We start from the raw sequence: 22,568 nt of genomic DNA on the forward strand, positions 1-22,568 counted from the left end.
GAATGTCCTTCAAAAAACACATCATTGTTGGTTGTCATCTTTACTCCAAAGCCAATTGAACTTAATTTCAAGGAGACCAAACTCTGATACTAATTGTAAGGCCCGAAAATAACCAATGAGACAATTAACAAGAAAGCAAGACTGCTTGGGAGTAGAAGAGATAATCAATTTAAAGAACACAAACGTAACAAAAAGTAAATAAAAAGAAAAGAATTGCAAATCAATTAACTACACAGCTCCTCTTGAACTTGTAGATTAATTCAACCAAGCTACTTCAAGTTGATGAATTACAATCACTCTTGTGTATAAAGGAAGGTTCACCTCCTCCTTACCCCGAACTCCATTCGGTTAAATTAGGACGTTTTACTATCCCTCAGGACAACCCTCACAGAGTTACACTCATGAAGTATTTACTCACAAATGAAAAGTTTATAATGAATCTCACACCACTAAAACTACAAATCTTCTTTGAAAAATATTTTCTCACTAAAATCACTCTAGATCTTTTGTATCTTCAGTGTGTCAAAATTGTTTAAAGTATCTGACCAACCACTATTCATATAAGATCAAGAAAGTGCCCCATTAATGCTTCCAACGGATAGAAAGTAACTGAAGAGTCAACTAGCCGTTGGAGTGTCGGACGTCCGATAGCCCTGTTTTATGCGTCCGATAGCAGGCAGTGAGTTTAAGAGATTTTCTTCAATTCTTTCGGACGTCCGGTGCAAGTTTTTTGTGTGTCCGACAGCAAACAAAGAGTTTTGAGAAATTATCTTGTTTCTATTGGACCTCCGGTAGAGACATATTCAGCGTCCGATAGTTTTGTCGACTTCGAAAAATCCTATCGAACGTCCGAAACATGCGTCTAAAGTTATGCAATGATTATCGGACGTCTGGTACTGTCTTCTTGATCCTCCGACAGGTTCAGCATACTCTGTTTTTTTCAAATGTGCTTTGAACCTGATTTGTTTCATTTCTGAAAAAGCCTTTGAGGAGATGTTAGCAACATCCATTTGTTTTGTAATCATCAAAAGCTAGGGACCAAGGTCAACAGGGGGTATTTTCTATCAGTCAAACAAATGACCTAACCTAATTCTAATTTTTTAAAATGAAATACAAATCTAATGTCATGTTTCATGCATGGAATGAGGGATATACATATAGGGGAATATGGGATAAGGGATATACATATAGGGGGAATATGGGATAAAGGATATACATATAAGGGAGTTGTCATGCAAAATGATAAAACCCTAAAAAGATAGAAAATATGCATGCAAATGTAGTGATTGTCACGCAAGCATGATCTAGAGCGTATATGGTCCCTAAGGGTCTAGCGTTTGACTAGCCCTATATCTATAAAGTCTCACTAGCATTGGACTAGTGAAAACTAGGGATAAGAGTCTCAACTGGCATTGGACTAGTGAGAAATCGGGAAAAGGGCCACAACTAGCGTTGGACTAGTGTGTGGTGACGTCACACATTGATTATAACTAATTTAGTCATATAAAACATGATAAATCAAGTAAATACAGAAGATCACATAGACACATAGAACAGAAGTATGGTATCTAGATGCAAGACCCTAAAAAAACAAGTAACACGTAACACATAAGCATGTAAAACACACAGACCAAATAAAACACAAAAATCCCTAACTATTATATTTGGGGGCTCTAACTACAATTTAAAAGGGAAAATAAAATAAATATCTAACTATTACCATTTTGGCATTTAAATGCCTTTCGAATAATAAAAAAATTACATCAAAATAAATACACAAAATTAAAGTAAATGAAGTAACTAAGGAAATAAATAAATGAAAATGAAAATAAAATAAAACATTCAAAAATCAAGCAATGACACGCATAAAAACACATAAGATCAAATAAAATCAAAAAAATAAAGGATAGAATATATCTCTCTTGAATTGATGACATAAGGAGACGGAATTTCTATATTTACCCTCCAAAACAATAAAATGGTCAAGGTATCACTTTAATTAACAAACAATCACAAGAACTGGAAATAAACACAAAATTGAATCAATCAAAGCATTCAAATAAAAAATAGCCCATATTCAATAAATTAAAACAAACAAGGATCCAATTAAAACAATTAAAGAAGTTTGAGGGGTGAAATTATTATTATTACAAGTGTTAGGGGGCTAAATTAAACTAAATTAAAATTAATGGCTTAAGAAGAAACATACCAAACCCAAATGATAAAAATAAAAAAAAATGAATGAAAACCCATTTGCTATAGTTAAACTACAAAATTATCCAAAATTCCACTAAAAATCCAAATCAAAGCTATAAATTTATCAAAAAGTTATTAAACCTTCAAATTTCATCCCAAAACTCTTGCATAATCTGTTCAAAAATCAAATTAAAGCATGCCAAAGAAAATTAACATGTCAAAGGGGCAAAATTGATAAATTTTCTCAATTTTCTGGGCCAAAGCAGCATTATGGAGAAATTAAGGGGCTGAAGTGTAATTTTAAAAAAAATTTCATGTAGTCTCATGAAGGAAGCTTTCTTCTTCATAGATTTCCTTCTGCAACATGCTGGGTTCATCAAAACGCAAGGGAAAAACCCATCCCTTCCCAAGGCTTCGGACTCAAGAAATACACCACATTTATACACTCAAACCCATAAACTACACTTAAAACAATCATCAATCAGTAAAATCCAACCAAATGAGTTGCAAAATAAGCGGCAAAAATTTCAGATCATTCATGCAAAGCATTCGAAGAACAAGATTCTGCAACTGGAAGCTTTTATCTTCTTCTTTGGTTTCTTTTTGCAACATGCTGGGTCAATGATACTCACTTCTATTCGCATAAGATCTCAACCAAACACCATAGAAATTCAGCATCTGCACATGCCAAACAAAATTCATAATAGGAAAAAAAATGGAAGAAGGGAAAGACAAGAAAATGAACAAAATGCATGGCTGATGGAAAAAACAACGCCAGTCAAGGTTATTTCGCAAATTTACTCTTTTCCTTTTTGGTGACAAAGATAAACAACATAATCACAATATAAAACCATAGTTCAAGTTTCATCTCCAACAGATCTGCAAATGGGTCTAACTACGAAAGGAAGAAAACTGGTAAGGAAACATGGCAACAAAGGTTTCCAGTTTTCTGATGCAGATCCAATGTTATATACATGGTGAAGAAGCGCTGAACTTCCCCGGATCGAGCTGACTTGATGAGCTCAGCGTGCTGATGAGAAGAGTGCGCTCCAACCCTGCAAAACAAACAAGTATGGGGTCTCTGGGGTGACTGACAGGGGAGCCTCGAGGTTGTCCCCGAGGGTACTCCGACGGTCAAATTAATTTTCCGGTGAATGGAGTTCACTGAAAGTAAAACTATTGGGAGTACTTTGCCAATAGTGAGCGTATCTTACGCAGTTGGCATACACTACCATTTATACCTGCTCGAGAGTCCGACCTCCATACGTTTCGGGCTCCCTCCTAGAATAGTCCCAATCCCACGCTGAGGGGGATTCTCCCCGCCCTTTGTGCTGAGGGGGATTATCCAGCGTTGCCCTGCTCTGTCAGGGTCACCTCCGACACAGTGCTGTCACTGAAAAGCCGCGCTCGAGTCCTTTCGTCTGTCGCATCTCTTCGATTTCCGTACCGTCCTTAAATGCGTTCACATGGGAACGGTTCAAATTCAAGCAACCGTTTCCCCATATTTCATCCCCTATAAATAGGGGCTACCAGATTTCCTTTCGACTCTATTTGCCATTTTCCTCTCCTTGTGTACTTCCTCACTCTCAGAAATTCCCGCGGCAAGACTTCCGGTCCAAAGTGCCCAGATTTCAGCGATTCCTCCATCTTTTCCCCTTCCGTTCATCAGTAAGTCTTTCCCCTTCCTCCTTCGCTCCTTTTCCCTTTGTCGTCCTCTGCATTTTTTGTTGGATCGGTCCGGCGTTACTTCCACCACATCTCGAGTTCCGGCCCATCGTAGAGCCCTTAGGATCCTCATTTCTTCTTCGTCTTCATCGTCACCTTCATCTTCATCTTCATCTCCTCCTCCTCCTCTTTCTTCTTCCTCCCTTACTAATCTCAACTTCCACATTCCTGACCTGCTAGAGCTCATAGTCATCATGAGCTCTCCATCCGCCCACTCTCCTTCTGCCCGTGTTTTGGAGGAGGTGGTCCCTCTGTTCCCTCCCCTAGGTCCCCTCATGACTCCCCTGGCGGAGCCCAGGGAGGGACGGGCGAGGATAGGGACTCCTCTGAGGGGACCCCTGCTTCTGAGTAGGGGGATGATCTTGAATTCGACTACGGTCATTCTGATCAGCAGGAGGTCACCCTCTCACCCGAGGAGGTTGCCGAGTTGGTCAGGTCTTTTTCCATTCCTTCGGTCTTCGAACCGAGGGCTGCCGGGCCCAACGACCGAGTTAGCTGATCTCCCCCCGGCTTCGTAGCCATTTATAGCTTTTATTTTCCGGCCCAACGGAAAAGCTATACAGCTAACTCCCCCCGGCTTCGTAGCCATACAGCTAACTCCCCCCGGCTAAAATTTTCCGGCTGGGTTTGTCCCGCCAGTAAGCATTTCATTTTCATTGGTACTGGAGTTGGGTTTGTCCCGCCAGTAAGCATTTCATTTTCATTGCTACTGGAGATGGGTTTGTCCCGCTAGTAAAAATTTCATTTTCATTGCTATTGGAGCTGGGTTTGTCCCGCCAGTAAGCATTTCATTTTCATTGCTATTGGAGTTGGGTTTGTCCTGCTAGTAAGCATTTCATTTTCATTGCTATTGGAGCTGGGTTTGTCCTGCCAGTAAGCATTTTATTTTCATTGGAGTTGGGTTTGTCCTGCCAGTAAGCATTTCATTTTCACTGCCACTAGCCGTGGGTCAGTCCCACTAGTGAGCATTTCCTTTTCTTCTGCCACTAGCCATGGGTCAGTCCCACTAGTGAGCATTTCCTTTTATTCTGCCACTAGCCGTGGGCCAGTCCCACTAGTGAGCATTTCCTTTTATCCTGCCACTAGCCGTGGGTCAGTTCCTTTTATCCTGCCACTAGCCGTGGGTCAGTTCCTTTTATCCTGCCACTAGCCGTGGGTCAGTCCCACTAGTGAGCATTTCCTTTTATTCTGCCACTAGCCGTGGGCCAGTCCCACTAGTGAGCATTTCCTTTTATCCTGCCACTAGCCGTGGGTCAGTCCCACTAGTGAGCATTTTCATTCGTTCGCCACTAGCCGTGAGTCAGTCCCACTAGTGAGCATTTTCTTTTATTCTGCTACTAGCCGTGGGTCAGTCCCACTAGTGAGCATTTTCATTCGTTCGCCACTAGCCGTGAGTCAGTCCCATTAGTGAGCATTTCCTTTCGTTAGCCACTAGCCGTGGGTCAGTCCCACTAGTGAGCATTTCTTCTGCCGCTAGCCGTGGGTCAGTCCCACTAGTGAGCCCTTCCTTTGGCATCGTCACTAGCCGTGGGTCAGTCCCACTAGTGAGCATTTCATTTGCATCACTAACAAACATGGGTCAGTCCCATTAACACTTCATTTCACTTCTTTCATTTGCATCACCAATAAAGATGGGTCAATCCCACCAACACTCCATCTCACTTCAATTCATCTGATTTTAAATTCTGTTCGGGTCAGTCCCGTTTAAATTCTGTTCGGGTCAGTCCCGTTTAAAATTTCTGTTCGGGTCAGTCCCGTTTTAAATTCTTGTTCGGGTCAGTCCCGTTTAATTTCTGTTCGGGTCAGTCCCGTTTAAATTCTGTTCGGGTCAGTCCCGTTTAATTTCTGTTCGGGTTAGTTCCGTTTAAATTCTGTTCGGATCAGTCCCGTTTAAATTCTTGTTCGGGTCAGTCCCGTTTAAATTCTGTTCGGGTCAGTCCCGTTTAATTCCTGTTCGGGTCAGTCCCGTTTTAAATTCTTGTTCGGGTCAGTCCCGTTTTAAATTCTTGTTCGGGTCAGTCCCGTTTAAATTTCTGTTCGAGTCAGTCCCGTTTAAATTCCTGTTCGGGCCAGTATCGATTTTAAATTTCCTGTCTCGGGTCAGTCCCGATTAAATTTTCGGTTTCGATTTCTTGTTTGGGTCAGTCCCATTTCAAAAATTTTTGTCAAAGGGGCCAATCCTCATTTCTAGAGTGTCAGTCGTTCAAGTTTAATGTAGCCAAATAACATAGGAAAGTATTTGGTGTCTACTTCTTTGTCTCAAGTTTTTTCAAAACTCAGACAAAGAGGGGCAAACTGTAGACACCAAATTTTTGGTGCTTTATTATTTATTTATTTAATATTCATTTTTTATTTGTTTTATTTTTATTTTTATTTGTCACAATTAGTTTTATTTACTCTTTAGTTTTAGTTATTTTAGCCATTTTAGCGTAGAATTTCTCAAAGGAAAAAGAAAAGTGTTCAAAAAAATATGTTTTAGTTGTTTTGGATTTAGTTTCATTATTTAAAATTAAAAATGAAAAAAATGATGAAAAATTATTATTAAAAAAAAAGAGAAAGAAGAAGAAGAAAAAGGGAAAAGTCAATCAAAGGACAAAGAATAAGACACATAAGTCTATTTTGGGGTTTGAGATCTTGGCCCTTGATATTAGGTTTAGTCTTTAGAGGGGCCTTTAAGAGGCCAAAGAGCCGCAAGCATCAAAGGAGGTCTTCTGAAAAGCAAAAGAAAGAAACCGGAGAGGGAGGTCTGAGAGCAGGAAGGAAAACAGGAAAACGAAAAGAAGGAACAGAGAAGGAAGGGGATTCGGCCAAAACAAAAGAAAACAAAAGAAAAAGCAGAGCAAGGAGGGCAAAGGCTTGGGCAGAACAGAGAAAAACAGAGGGAAAAGAAAGGCAGTAGGAGGCGGCGGGTTAGGCAACGGAAACCAAAAACAGAGTAAAACGAAGAGGGTGGCGACTGACGGGATAGAGGAGGAAAGAAAGCAAAAACGCAAGGGGAAAACAGAGGGGCTGAGAACAAGGAGGAACGGACAACCAGAAAAATAGAGGCGGACGGCTGCGAAGGGAAAAAGGGGGTGAAAGAGGAAACAGGGGGAAGAGGATTGCAACGTCTGGGTTTGGGGGCGGAGCAAAACAGAAAAAGAAAAGAAACAGAGAGCAAAAACAGGGCAAGGCAGCGGAAGAAATGGGGAAGGAGCTACGGTTGAAACAGAAAGGCCGAGGAAGGCCGAGAGGGGTTTGGGGGCTCGAGGAACAGAGCAAAAAGAAAAACAGAACCAAAGAAAGGCTGAAAAACAGAGGGGAAGAAAAGGGGTCTGAACGAGGAAGAAAGAAATCTGGAAAAAGAGATTGCCGAACGGAATCCACCAGTTCGCGTCTGCTGCCGCTGCTGTTCGCTATCGCCACCAGCCGCCTGCATGAGAACCGGAGCCACCACCACCAGAACCCACCGTCACCGCCAGCGAAGCTCATTGAGAGGCCATTGTAAGTTAGTTTTCTCCTTTTCAGTTCAGTCTTCATTCAAACGGACAGAAAGTTTTTAGAGTATGTTTGCCGGGGTATGCCGTGAGCATGTTGTCTCAATTTCATGTTGGTTGTTCGAATACACGTGCTTTGTATGTTGATTGGACTGGAATTTCTGAGTCTCTGACAAATTTCTGGGTCAATTATAGTTTAAATGCATCAAAGAATCAATGAATTTTCTAATACCCCTAATCTGTTCGACGAAATGCCTGAGCTGAAAATTCTTATTGGAGGATGCGTTGTTTACATTTTCGTGTGGAGAAACCGTTTGAGTTGGCCGATTCGCGTCCTTACGCTTAAGAAACTTTGCTGAATTGTTGTCTTCCATTTCTCTATTTCTCACGTTTCGGGATTGAATGGACTCGAATTGAATTTGTGTGACTTTCGTGTTGATTATAAAGGGCCAGAATTAAAACTGTTTCTTTTCGGACTTGCTCTGGTTATAAGAACAAAAATGGCGAATTGATGTTTGAGAAGAAGACCGTTGATCTGCAATCGTAATTGTGGCCCTTCCATTCTGCTTCTTGGTAATCTAACCCCAAAGTTTTAAAACTTCACAATTCGACCTCAAAGCTTTTATCAATCCTTCAGATAAGTCCTCATATGAATTGTTTTTTGAACCCCAAAAATGGAAGAGTTGAATTTATTTCATCCTTTTAGATATTACTCATCTTTAATCTTTTTAAGTAGTCTTTTGGGGTAGATTAATTCTTGTTTTTAGGTCATAATTGTGGCTTAAATAATTTTAGTTGATTTGTTATCTTGTTGGGCCTAAACTTATGTTTGGCTAATGATATTTGGCTGAGTTTGTGTAAGAGGGTTCAATTTATTTTTGGGTTTTGGTTTGAGCCAGAGAATCATGACCCATCTGTTTGGTTGGCTAATTTTGGGCCAAAATAGTTAAACTAGCCCATCTGTTTTTGCTTGGGTTTTCGGTTGGGTTAGGAAGGGTTCGGCCCAGACGAACAAATAAAATGGCCCCTTCCCTTTTTGTTCTGAATTTCCATTGAGCTGGGAAGCTTTGGCCCAAACAAATAAAGGAAATGGCCCAATGGTTTTGTCCATTAGGAAACCAGAAAATGTTTTTGCAAATCAGCCCCTGAATTTCTCCTTAGCTGTATTGTGGCCCTGGATATTTTCAACTTCTTTCAATTCGGTCCTTAATTAATTGCAAATAGGTCCCTGAACTTTATTTTTCTTTAATTTTGACCTCCAAACTTTGTTAATTTGTGCAATCAAGTCCTTTCTTCTTTCGACTTCTTGAATGTAGGTTGTCTACATGATTTAATTGATTCAATTTCATGTTTACTTTTGTCTCTTGTGATTCTTTTTTTTTTTTGATTAAAGTGGTGCCTTGACCCTTTTATTGTTTTGAAGCTAATATTCTCTTCATTTCACAACTCAAGGGAGGTAACCTTTATCTCCTTGATTTTATTTTTTTTACGTGCTCCTACGTGTTATGTGAATATGCATGTCTACTTCGCTTTCCTTGCCTTTCCTTAATTCCTTACTTTTATTTTATTTACTTTTTGCTTTTATTTAAGTTATTCATTATGGGGTATGTGTACACCTCTTGACTTGTAATAGATAGGGCTTGGAGAGCATTTGATGAAGACCTATTGAAGACATGTGCCTAGCTAGCAAATGTAATAGGTTTATTAGTTTGATTGCTTGCTTTTGTTGCTATGTGTTAATTTGCTTTATTAGGCTCTTGCATCTAGTCGAGCATGCTAAGTGTTATGTGCTATGTGTTTATGAGTGTTTGGCATGTCTACTTGCTTTCTATAGCCATGGATGAATGTGATGGATGAATGTACGTCACCACACTAGTCCAACGCTAGTTGTGGCTCATTCATAGAAAGGGATAGTCCAATGCTAGACCCAATAGGCCATCCCCCTTTTGTTAGCGCATATTTGCACGTTCACTACATGTCATGCATTTTTCTAGTTTTATCATTTGGCATGCTCCTCGAACCCCTTTTCCCCTCATTTTAGGATTTTTGAACCTCATGCTAGTTATAGGGTACATTTGCTTGAAGAGTCCCCTTTCGATAAGGAAAACGAGCGAGTTTGGCTACAAAATAGCCTTAGCACGCTAGTTCTTCCTTCTAATCCAAGGAAAAATTAAAGTCACAAAGTTAAGAGTCCCCGTTCCCGTTTTGATGCATTCCTCTAGGGTTCATGCATTTTTTTACTATCACATACACTCCTACTTTATATTCTATTCCTTTTTCCACATTCTCACTTCACACTACTTTTGGACGTTTTTCACTTAACTACTCACACTTTATACCATATCACTCGCACACATGCACTTTGTGTTATTTTCACATCATCATTCTTTACTCACCTTACCTTGTAAATACATTTGCACACCTCCGCTTACATCCTATTATTTTTATTACTTTTTTCACTTCACACAAACTCACATTTTCACATGGCATGCATTCCACTCATTTTACGTCATTTAGGATTATGTGTGACCTCTCCAAAAGATCATTATTGGGCTTCACAATTAATGTGATTGGCACCACTTAACCTTTGAAGAGAAATTTCCCCCATGTCCCCCTAGGTCTAGATTTTTGCACTCATATAGTCATATCCAACACGCGATACATACCTTGGGTAGAATAATTAGGAAAAGTGGGGTTAATTCACGCAACTAGCTTTGGCTAGGGTAAGGGAGTGCCTTAGGCTCTGCCTTTGCCTTCTCCCTTACCAAATGTGACCCCCGATCCCTTACTTTGGTTACGTAGACCTAAAAAGTTTTTAAAAGGGTTTATTTACTTTTTCATTCAAAAAAACAAAAAAATCATTTTTGAGTGACTTGGTACACCCTAACTCTATACCAAGTGGCGACTCCATTTTTCATACATAAAAACCCTTTTTGAACTTTTCTTGACCAAAACCGTCGCATTTTACAATCCCACGGTCTTTGCTTTCACTTCTATACACGTTCACATACACTACTTTCACTACTCTCACACCATTTCAAAAAGTGGGGCGCGACACTAATCTTACAAGGAGATATGGGATGGCGCCCACGAAAAAGAAAATAGGGTAAAAAGTTATGCATGCACGTATGAAGTGCTTCCTTTTGAGGGGAGAGATTATAATACTATTAAATGTGGGCGAAGGTTCTAGGGTGACTACCTCCAACCCAACAATGCAAGCGCGATTCAAGTAAAAGAAAAGAAACAATCCATTCATCACATACATAGTGTGCGAGGAGTAATTACGCGCGTGGTAGATGCAAGAAACCCTAAAAAAGAAAAAATGCAACCCTAAACCTCCAAATGTGATATATAAAAAGGTTAAAAGAAGAAAATGTTTGACTAAATCAATATGCTCGGACTCTCTAATTCCCCAGTGGAGTCGTCAAGCTGTCGCACCCCATTTTTTAAAAGAAAAATAAAATTATGAGTTTGTTTAAGAAAAATAAATTTTTGGAATTTTATTTTTTGAGTAAAAATGAATTATTAATTTTTAAAGAATAAACAAAGAAAATGGGCCTAAATTGGACATAAAAAGTGCGACGATTTTGACCCAAAAATAGTAGTTTAAAAAGAGTTTTAATGAAAAATAAGAGTCGCCACTTGGTATTGAGTTAAAGTGTACCAAGTTACCTAAACTGAATTTTAAATAAAAAGTAGAGAAAAACCCTTTTTAAAAGACTCCAAGTCTTCGAAAATCAGAGAAAAGTATTCGGGAGTCACATTTGAAAAAAGGGAAGGCAAGGATAAAATCCAAGACACCTTTTCAACCTAACCGAGGCTAGTTGCGTGATTTAGTCAAAAATTTTCTTATTTTAACCTAAGAATTTATCACATTTGAATGTACTATATGAATGCAAATCCTAGATCTAATGAATCGGGATCAACATGTCTCTTCGAATTCTAGTTGGTGCAAATTCCATTAATTACGATGCCCAAAAATAATTATTTGAAGAGGTCACGAATGTGCAAAATATGGTACTCTAAGAAAAGAAAAGGAAATAAGAAAATGATAAGTATACAAATATACATGACCTACAAGAATGCATCATAACGGGTGCAGGGAACTATGACTCGTGACTAGATTTTTCCTTTTATAGAGGGAATACGAGTGTGCTAAGGCTAGAGAGCCAAACTCGTCCATATCCCATATTCAAGGGGTATTTCCTATCTAGTCAAGCAAATGACCTAATCTAATTCTAATTTTCTTAAATGAAATGCAAGTTTAATTTCATGTTTCACGCATGGGATGATGGATATACATATAGGAGAATATGGGATAAGGGATATACATATAGGGGGAATATGAGATAAAGGATATACATATAAGGGAATTGTCATGCAAAATGATAAAACCCTAAAAAGATAGAAAATATGCATGCAAATGTAGTGATTATCACGCAAGCATGATCTAGAGCGTATATGGTCCCTAAGGGTCTAGCGTTGGACTAACCCTATATCTATAAGGTCTCACTAGCATTGGACTAGTGAAAACTCGGGGATAAGGGTCTCAACTAGCGTTGGACTAATGAGAAATCGGGAAAAGGGCCACAACTAGCATTGGACTAGTGTGTGGTGACGTCACACATTGATTATAAGTAGTTTAATCTTATAAAACATGATAAAGCAAGTAAACACATAAGATCACATAGACACATAACACATAAGTATGGTATCTAGATGCAAGACCCTAAGAAAACGAGTAATACGTAACACATAAGCATGCAAAACACACGGACCAAATAAAGCCCTAACTATTACAATCTAAAAGGAAAAATAAATAAAATAAATACCTAACTATTACAATTTTGACATTTAAATGCCTTTCAAATAATCAAAAAATTACATCAAAATAAATACACAAAATTAAAGTAAATGAGGTAACTAAGGAAATAAATAAATGAAAATAAAATAAAATAAAACATTCAAAAATCAAGCAATGACACACATAAAAACACATAAAACACATAAGATCAAATAAAATAAAAAATAAGGGATAGAGTATACCTCTCTTGAATTGATGACCTAAGGAGACGGAATTTTTATATTTACCCTACAAAACAATAAAATAGTCAATGTATCACTTTAATTAATAAATAATCACAAGAAATGGAAATAAATACAAAATTGAATCAATCAAAGCATTCAAATAAAAAATAGCCGATATTCAATAAATTAAAACAAACAAGGATCCAATTGAAACAATTACAGAAGTTTGAGAGGTGAAATTATTATTATTACAAGTGTTAGGTGGCTAAATTAAAATAAATTAAAATTAATGGCTTAAGAAGAAACATACCAAACCCAAATGATAAAATTCAAAAAAAATGAATGAAAACCCATTTGCTATAGTTAAACTACAAAATTATCCAAAATTCCACTAAAAATCCAAATCAAAGTTATAAATTTATCAAAAAGTTATTAAACCTTCAAATTTCATCCCAAAACTCATGCATAATCTGTCCAGAAATCATATTAAAGCATGCCAAACAAAATTAACATGTTAAAGGGGCAAAATTGAAAAGTTTTCTCAATTTTCTGGGCCAAAGCAGCATTACGGAGAAATTAAGGGGCTGAAGTGTAATTTTGGAAAATTTTTCATGCCATCTCACGAAGGAAGCTTTCTTCTTTGCAGATTTCCTTCTGCAACATGTTGGGTTCATCAAAATGCAAGGAAGAAACCAATCCCTTCCCAAGGTTTCGGACTCAAGAAATACACCACATTTGTACACTCAAACCCATAAACTACACTTAAAACAATCATCAATCAGTAAAATCCAATCAAATGAGTTGCAAAATAATTGGCAAAAATTTCAGATCATTCATGTAAAGCATTCGAAGAGCAAGATTCTGCAACTGGAAGCTTTTATCTTCTTCTCTGGTTTCTTTTTGCAACATGCTGGGTTAATGATACCCGCTTCTATTCGCATAAGATCTCAACCAAACACCACCGAAATTTAGCATCCGCACATGCCAAACAAAATTCAGAATAAGAAACATGTAATTCTTCTAGTGCAAGAATCGTAAACATGGAAGAAGGGAAAGACAAGAAAAGGAACAAAATGCATGGCTGATTGAAAAAACAATGCCAGTCAAGGTTATTTCGCGAATTTAGTCTTTTCCTTTTTGGTGACAAAGATAAACAACATAATCACAATATAAAACCATAGTTCAAGTTTCATCTCCAACGGATCCGCAAATGGGTCTAACTACGAAAGGAAGAAAACTGGTAAGGAAACATAGCAACAAAGGTTTCCAGTTTTTTGATGCAGATCCAATGTTATATGCATTGAAAAAGGAAAAAAGAAACTACCTCTTTTCACCTTATAGAGTTGAAATCGCAATGGAAATATGTAGGAAGGTAGGCAAGCTCCTCAAAACCCAGATTGCAGCTTTCAAGGAACGTGAAGGTTTCCACTTCAGGCTTCGATTTGATGATGTTTCAGCGACTTTCTCCAAAACATTTCAACACAAATCTTCTTCCTTTTCTTTCTTTTCCTGATTTTTCCCTTTTTCCAGTTTCTTTTCCTTCCCCTTCTCTGGTTCTTCCCCGCAACTCCTTCCTTTGCTTGTTTTTTTTTCTTTTTCTCCCTCGCTTGTCCCCTAACCCTCTACCCAGATTCTTGCAACCCCAGCCCCAAGCTCTCGGTCTCCCTCTCACTCTATCTATCACTCTAGCTCTCTAACCCTAGCCGCCTCTTACTCCCTCTCTTTGTTCAGCCGAAGATCTCTCTCCATCCCAGCCCGTAACTTCCCCTCAACCTTTTTCTTTTTTTTTTCTCTATTTTTCCAGCCGCCACCCTTTCTCTAGCCGCCAATCCCTTACTTTCATTTTTTTCTATCCCTTTCTCTCCATGTTTCGTCCCTAGTTCCGCCGCCACCTTTTTTACTCTACTCCTTATATGAGATAAGGATTCTCAAACCCTCATCTCAATGGCTCTCATAAAACCTATTTCTGTCAAATTCTTAGAGACATCAGATGGCTCCCTTCTAGATCCTTCTTGGTGTTTGGATTGATGCCAAGTGGCTTTGGTACTAGTATGATCCAATGGAGGAAAACAAAACAAACAAAATGAGTGTAAAAAGGCCGTGAAATGGGGCTGCATTTCTGGTATTGTAGCCTCGTTCGGGCTTGTGCGATGAGAAGAAGAAGTAGCGCGCGTGCCTTCCTTCTCCTTTTTTTTTTTTCAATTTTAGTTTAAACAAACAAAATTAATTCCTAATAGAAATTACATTTATTTTTAAAGAAATCGAATCTTTTGTGATTAAAACATATTTTTGTAAAGATTTTTCTTTTAAAAAATTTTTAAATCAAAAAAATATCTTAAAAATAAAAATTATGAGCCGAATAAGCAAAAATGAATACTAACTATCATTTAAAAATAAAAATAAGAATAAATAATAAATAATAATAAATAATGCTAAAACAAAAATAAAAATTTGGTGTCTACATTCTCGTATATACCTCTCTGGGCACTTGTGAACTTTATGGTTGGTGCTCCCACATCCCATACACTTTCGCCCCTTCACCCAACAGTTTGCTTCGATATGATTCGTCCTTCCACAATATTCACAAGTCAGACGAGAAGTTGGGACTTGACTTGCCTGCGAAGTTTCCCTTCGTTGTATCTGTCCCACTGGAGCTCCTCGTGATATAGTTCCTTCTAGTTTCTTTATCATGGGTGGTGAAGGAAGTGGCAGTCTTACTCCATCCACTCCTTGTCAAACTTTACGTGGCGGTCTAATTTCTCTTGGTACCTCAAGGTAGTGACTACTATCGGATACATCTCTTTTCCTCGTTCGAAAGGTTCTCAGTTGGAATTTTGTGCTCTCCACCCTTTATACTTTCTCAAGAGCGTCACTAAATGTTTTAATCTGTGCTGTGACAAGGGCATCTCGGATTTCTAAATTTAATCTTTGGATAAACCGTCTTATTCTCTTCCGCTCCGTAGTCACCAATTCTGGAGCAAATTTAGATAATTTTCGTGAATTGTATTTCATACTCAGCCACACTCGAAGTTCTTTGATGAAACTTTATAAAATTGTCTTCTCTCTTTTCTTGGACTAGTGGAGGAAGAAATTTCTCATTAAACTCTCATACAAAATTTATCCAATTTCTTGGAGTTTGATCTCTCTCCCACATGTTTCTTATAACATTCCATCAAGCTCGAGTTGCTCCCTCAAATTGAAATACAGCAAAAGTGACTTGTCTTTCTTCTGTGTAGTTCAAAGCATCAAATATATCTCTTATATTTTCTAACTAATTTTCAGCCACTTCTGGGTCAGGTCCTCCAGAAAATTTGGGTGGGAGGAATTTCTGAAACCGCTCCAAAGCTCGATCCTCTCCTATCTCCTAGTTTCCACATTGGTTTCCTTGTCCAACCCCCAGGCCCTGTTGAGCTATTTAGGGCTCTAGTACATCCGTCATGCGAGTTAAAATTAATGCCTCTTGATCATCTCCTCCCCCAGCCCGTGGCTCGGCATTTTGATCAGTAGCAGACTCATTATCTACTTTTTGATTTCGGGGTTGTCTGGGGTGACGTCCCTGTCATTATCCTCTAGTTTATATGTTCACAACTACTCTATATGCACATGCATATACCCTACACTAAACCATAATTGAACTACACACACATACCAGTAACAACTTTAAAGAAAAATGAAATCACTTGCACAAATAACATTATCACCGTACAAGTCAAACACAAACTAGAGCCAATTAGATCATAACACAAGTTATAGTCAAGTAAAGTACATACCAAGTCAATGTCAGTAAACAAAAGTAAACAAGTGATTAACAAAAGTACATGCATCTCCAAGGTATAAACTTCTAAGTTCTACTCCCATCGTCCTATTACAAAAGATCAAAAGTACTGCTTCACTAGATTAATTGGAACTAGATGATTTCCGTTCCCTAACACGTTCAACTTCATTCTCAACACTAGGATCCTCTGGGCCACGATCTTCTCCATCACTCTCTCTTAATTGTTGTGTCATCCTAGCCAAACGATTATTGGTTTCCTGTAACAGTTCACATAAAATATCGATTTGTTCTTGTTTCTCGAGCACCTTAGTCTCAGGCGCCCGAATTCGGTGATTTACTCTTTTATTTGCAATGACTAGCCTCTGTCTCTCCTCTGCTATAACTAGTACCACATGGTCAGGATACGAATGTGTTATTTAACAATCACATTGGCGATCCATCCTACGCCCTGGGACGAACTGCCGAAAAGGCTCGCCCGGCCCTGTCTGAAACATAAGAGGTCGAAGTCGCTTCCTAGGCAGTCCTTGTACACCATTTCTTTCCATTCCTACAATCACAATTAAGATTATTAGCATAAATCAACCCTTACTTGGCATCGTGTCACTTAACTGTCCAACGAGTTCCACAGTCCAGTATCCTAAACTTTAAGTTTAGGATACACTACAGAGATCTAAAGTCTAAACTCTGATATCACCTGTGACGGTCCCACTTTCCCCAAAGGTGAACCAGAGGGGTCAGCGAACTACCTACCCAACTCTCGCCGGGACTCACTGTGACGCCCCGAAAAGTATGAGTGTGAGAACCCGTAGAAACCCTAATTTTTTCCGAGGGTTTTATTTCCTTTAATAGCATATTTTCTGCATTTCCTGGCTTAGGAAATTTTTCCTGAGGAATTTTTATGAGTAATTATAGTTTTTAGATAATTTTTCTAGCCTTGGTGAGTTTTTAGAAAATTAAGGATAAATAATGGACGTGGGACCCACTAGTGCGAAAAGTTCGGAAAAATTCGGCCAATAAGGTTAAGTTTCGAATACTGTGTGAAATTTATCGGGTGCTAAGAGATAAGTAGAGTGTGTGAAATGATTGATGTGAGAGAGAAAAGAAGTGATAAGATTGCATTAATGAGGTGACAAGTGTCACCCTCTTATTGGTTTTACTTTAAGATTTACTATTCACTATTTTGACTTTTGACCAAATTGAGTAAATATCTTGAAAAATTGCTCAAAAATCACCATTTTCTTCTCCTCCATGGCCGGTTCTTCCTTGAGCCAAGAAGAAAGAAATTCTTCAACTTTCTAGCTTCCATTTCACTCAATCTTCCAAAACCAACCACATAAATTAGATTCCACTCCATAAAATCTATCCATTGGGTGCTAGTGAGTGGTCTAGTGAAGTTTGTTTGAAGAGCTAAGGTGTCCAACATCTCTATCTCTCTTGTTTACTTGGTAAGTGGTGTGTGACTTCCCTCTTATACTTAATAAAGCTTAAATTATGCTTAGTAGTGGCTAAGGTGATGGATTATGTGATTTATTTCTTGATTTGAAGAGTTTTGGTGAAGTTTTCAATTTTGTGATGAATTTTCTGGTTTAATATGAATGGGATGTTGTGGCCATCTATGATGGTTGATAATGAGGGGTAATGACTCATGTGGGTGTGAATTGGTGATAATAGCAACTAATTTTGGGTTTGGAGTGAATGGTGAAATGTTAGGGTTTTTCAACCCCTAATTCTGTCCGGTTTTGGATCATAGGGTTAGAGGCCGAATTGTACTTTGCTCAAAACATGAAAGTTGTAGGTATTGATGTGTTTGAGGTGCCTGCAAAATTTCAGGTCATTTGGATTAGTGTAGAGTGAGATATGTCGGTTTTACTGTTGCTGTTCTGGGTTGATCAGAATGTGCGAACTGCGTTTGTAATCGTCTGTTTTGACTGGAATGGATTTGGATTTGGATGTTGGTGTCTTCTGATGAAATGTAGCTAGATGTCTTAGCTACCATATGCCTTTGGAATCAATGCATTTGGACCTGTACAGACCGAGTTATACCAATTACAGCATAGTGGGATTTGTACACCTGTTTTGGTGTTTCTGGTTTGGTATTCTGCATTTTTGACCTAGTTGTGTTAGGATTTGGACTGAGTGGCCTTCTACATTGTTATAGCCCTGGTTCTTAGATTCGAAACGGTGGATCTTGCACCTTCATCCGACAATCGTAGCGCCTTTGGTACCATTACCGCAAAATGACATCAAAACTGTTTTTCTGGTTTTGAGCTTAAGTTTCATTTCCGGATTTTTTTCCCTAGCTTGACTTGTCTTTGTACTACTTGGAGCTTGCTGTATGGCTATTGGATGACCTTGTTGTTGTGTGTGTACCTTTGGATTGGAATGAGAAGAATAATGAAGCCATGATGGCTGGAAAAGTTAGCAAATGTAGGGGAAGTGCTGTCCGAACTTTGAAGGGACTTGTTTGCATTGAGTTGTGATCTAAGAATTGGATTTGAGCAAGGCAATGTTATATGATGGATGATTCTGAGCCATGGAGGTGAGTGACCTCAAATTACTTCTAAAGTTATTTATGAACCGTTTCTTACATTATTTACTTTTGAACTGTTTCCAAAGTTACTTTTGAAATGTTTTCTTGCATATCATGCGTGCTGGCATGTGAGTGTGCCTTGTTTGCTATATTTCTTAACTTCATGACTTGTATTTTGGTTGATAACGTGTTAAGCGCTTATAATGATTTCCAAAACGAGTTTTCGAGGCGAGTGTGTACTTTATCGCACTCGACCTCGATATATGTGAAATTTTCAATTGAAATGTTACTTGCGCATGAATGTAAGCCTTTTGGGCTGAACTGGCCATTGCCCCTTGTTACCGGTCGTCTTGAGCCAGAAGCGGACTCGGTCAGGCGATTAGGAACTTGGGTGAATGTTTGGTATACTCGAGTATTACCTATGTAGGTTGGTGGAGCCTGGCCAAAAGCTAGGGATGGGGTGAATGAAATGAAATGAATGACCAAATGAGCGAGGAAATGTCAGGAGAATGAATGTATCCTTTCATGAATGTTACTATCGCTTTCCATTGTAAATGTTTCTTGAATTATTGATAATCCAGATTTACTGTTTTGCAAATGTTGTAGTTGTTTCCGGATTTATCATTTAATTTATGACCTCATTGCTATATGACATCATTGAAATGAACTATTATGAAACCGATTTGATTAATGATTTTCTGGTTACTCCCTGAGCTTTTAGCTCACCCCAAAAACTATTTTATTCCCCCCCCACAGGGCTCAAGGCGAAGAAAAGCTTGGAGTGCTTATTCACGTGACTGGATGGCTTATATCGTGTACAGTTTAAGTTTGGATCTATTTTATGTACGAGTTGGTCTTGTATAAATATTTGAAATTGATATGGATGTAAGTATACGTTCCACGATTGGAATCAGTTTCCGCTGCATTTGTAATATGTAATCATTGGAGAATTTGATGTAATTTTGAGATTTATATTGCAATTGGGTTGAGGACTGTAGTGAGCGACTGAGTCCCGGCGAGAGTTGGGCAGGCGACCCGCCGAACCCTGGGGTACGCCTTAGGGGGAGGTGGGGCCGTCACACTCACTACAATCCATAATTTAAAAGTTAGAAATACTTCAAATATTTTCAATATACATTTAAAGTATTCCAAAACATTTCATACTTAAAATCAGTTAACCTTCAAGTTTAAATACAACCTAAAAGTATATGTACTACGGTCATTTGCTATGATACAACTTAAAGTCTCCAAAAGAAAATAATTTAGTACTATTCGTGAGCACTCTCGATCTTGAACCCTATTAAGGAAAACAAAGGAGTGGAATGAGCTAAACAGCCCAGTGAGGTTCCAAAACACACAAGCAGTTATAATAAATCAAGTAAATTAAGCATAACGCACATATGGTTCAAGGTTTCACATTGGCACATTAAAATGAGACATTTATCATTTTACAAAAATAAACACATATTAAAAGGATACGGTGTTCACGTGGAACTATTTCGGTCAGTTTCACCTTATAACTCCAATAATTCTTTTGGTTTATCCGGCGATCGCCTTATTCCTCTAGTAGTAATACTCGAGTGTACTGAAATGGTGATCCAGGGTTCCAACCTACCCGATCGAGCCCAATTCTGGTTCGAGAAGGTTAGCAACCAAAGGCAGGGCCCAATTCAACTAAGAGCTTACAACATGCGCAAATAATTAAATAAATCGGTAAACGGTGGAAATTCATGGTTAAACGGTAGAAATTTGTTATTTTAGTAGGTCGAGTGTGATAAAGCACACACTCGCCTTAAAACGGTGGAAAATTACATAGGAGCAATTATAGGGAGCATTTAACACTTAAACACACAAATAATATGAAGTAAACATATAGCAAAACTATTCAAGTCACACACACATGCAAGAAATACTCACTGTTACATGCGATATGTCTCGATTCCTGGATAACACCCTTGATTACCCTCGATTCCTGAGATAAGAACCAACAAGTTTATATGAAAGTAAAAAACAAAACCTTAGGATTTTCGCACTTAAGAAGTAAAGAAACAAGAGCTTGGTATATAATTCTCAATTGTATACAAAAGAATAAAGTGAGTCGTTATGGCCTTGAATCAAGCCTTTTCAAATTCAAAGTTCAAAAGTAAAAATGGAACCATGAGAAATCAAGTTCTGGATCAAAAATTAAGCATAATAAAGAACATTAAAGTTTCTCATTTAAATCCAAGGAAACATCAAGTACAAGGGTTTGAGTGTAATATGGAGTACAAATGCCAATTTGAACTAAGAAAAATGAATGGAATCAAGAAAAGTGAAGACAGGCAATACTATAGGGAAAATGTATATGTGACAACTTTGTCATGTGTTGGTATTCTGATCATAACTGAGGCTGTACAAGTCAGATTGAGATCATTTCCATATCATTTCGAAACTAAGACACAGGGCTACATTTCTTATGAAGACATCGGGTTCAAAATCAGACGTCTTTAGGGTCAAAAATGAACATTTCAGAAGTATAAGGAAAACGATTATAGCAAATCAGGGTTTTCACTGCAGGCAAGGTATTCTGGTCATTTCAGAGGCTACGATAATCTGATTGATCTGAGCATTTGCAGGTAGAAAGCTAGCTCAACACTCTACAACTTTCATGTTTTGAGCAAGAGTTGGTTTGGCCTAAACGAAGGACAAATTCGCTGCTCAAATTGCTCTTAAAACCTCTCTGAACAGAAAGTTTTCAACTCCAGCAACCAACTTTGGAAAAAGCAAAATAGGGATTTTGTAAATCCAAAAATCACCAAATTTTGGCACAAAAAGGTAGATTTGAAGAGCTACATATATATAGAAGGTCACTTTACAAGATTCGGACCACAAACCAGCCAGATTTTAACTATACAATGCAGCAACTTCAAAACTAAGGCGGAACAGTCTCAAAATTTATTAAATTTACGAATTCACCATAAATCACACAAACAGAACCAGGGTCTGAAATTTTCACAGTTTATAGCCCTATGAATCTAGTTTGAAAAGCATTAAACAGAACTTAGTTTTGACCTTCCTACACCAAGATACAATAGATTTCCCAACACTGCTCTAGTTACCCTGTTTCGTACAAGCTTTGGTCACGTTACACAACTTCATGCAAAACAACAAGAAATCACCTACAAAGCCTCAATAATTATCATCAACTTCATACCATAGTTTAAACACAACATATCAAGGTTAATCATGGCCATAACTCTCAAGTCAAGTCTTGCGAATTAACACTATAAAGCTGAAATTTTCACAATCAAGCACAACAAATAGATAGTACTCCGAGTGAGTTGCATAAACATGCCTTAAATCCTCCCAATAGCAAGATAAAAGAAAGAGGATTTCTTGACCAAAGTTACCTCAAAACCCTAGAAGAATTGTGCAAGAACAAGAGCTTTTCCTACTAATTCCTTCCACCACAAGCTTGAGGATCATCAAAATATCACTTCTTATGGATGGGTTGTGAATTTCTTACAAAGCTGAGAAGGATTCAAGAGCTTGAAGTTGGCTTGTTTTTCTTCCCTTTTCTTGCCCTAATTTCAGCCATGAATGTTGAAGAAGAAGAGGAAAATGCGTTTTTAAAAGTTAAGCATACTTACAAGATGGTCTTGGTCAAGAAATGCTAGAATGGTGACAAGTGGCCAATCGAAGTCCAAGTGTTCCAAAAACCTTTCACATTGCACTCTTAAGTCCTTCTAGTTGGTTAACCTTATATAATTATCACTCAACTCCACAATATTAACATATTAAACCATGCAAAAGTACTTTACAAATCTCTTGAACTAAAACTTGCCGGATCTTATCTAGC

The sequence above is a fragment of the Coffea arabica genome, chromosome 2c, assembly GCF_036785885.1.
Source record: "Coffea arabica cultivar ET-39 chromosome 2c, Coffea Arabica ET-39 HiFi, whole genome shotgun sequence".
Classification (NCBI taxonomy): domain Eukaryota; kingdom Viridiplantae; phylum Streptophyta; class Magnoliopsida; order Gentianales; family Rubiaceae; genus Coffea; species Coffea arabica.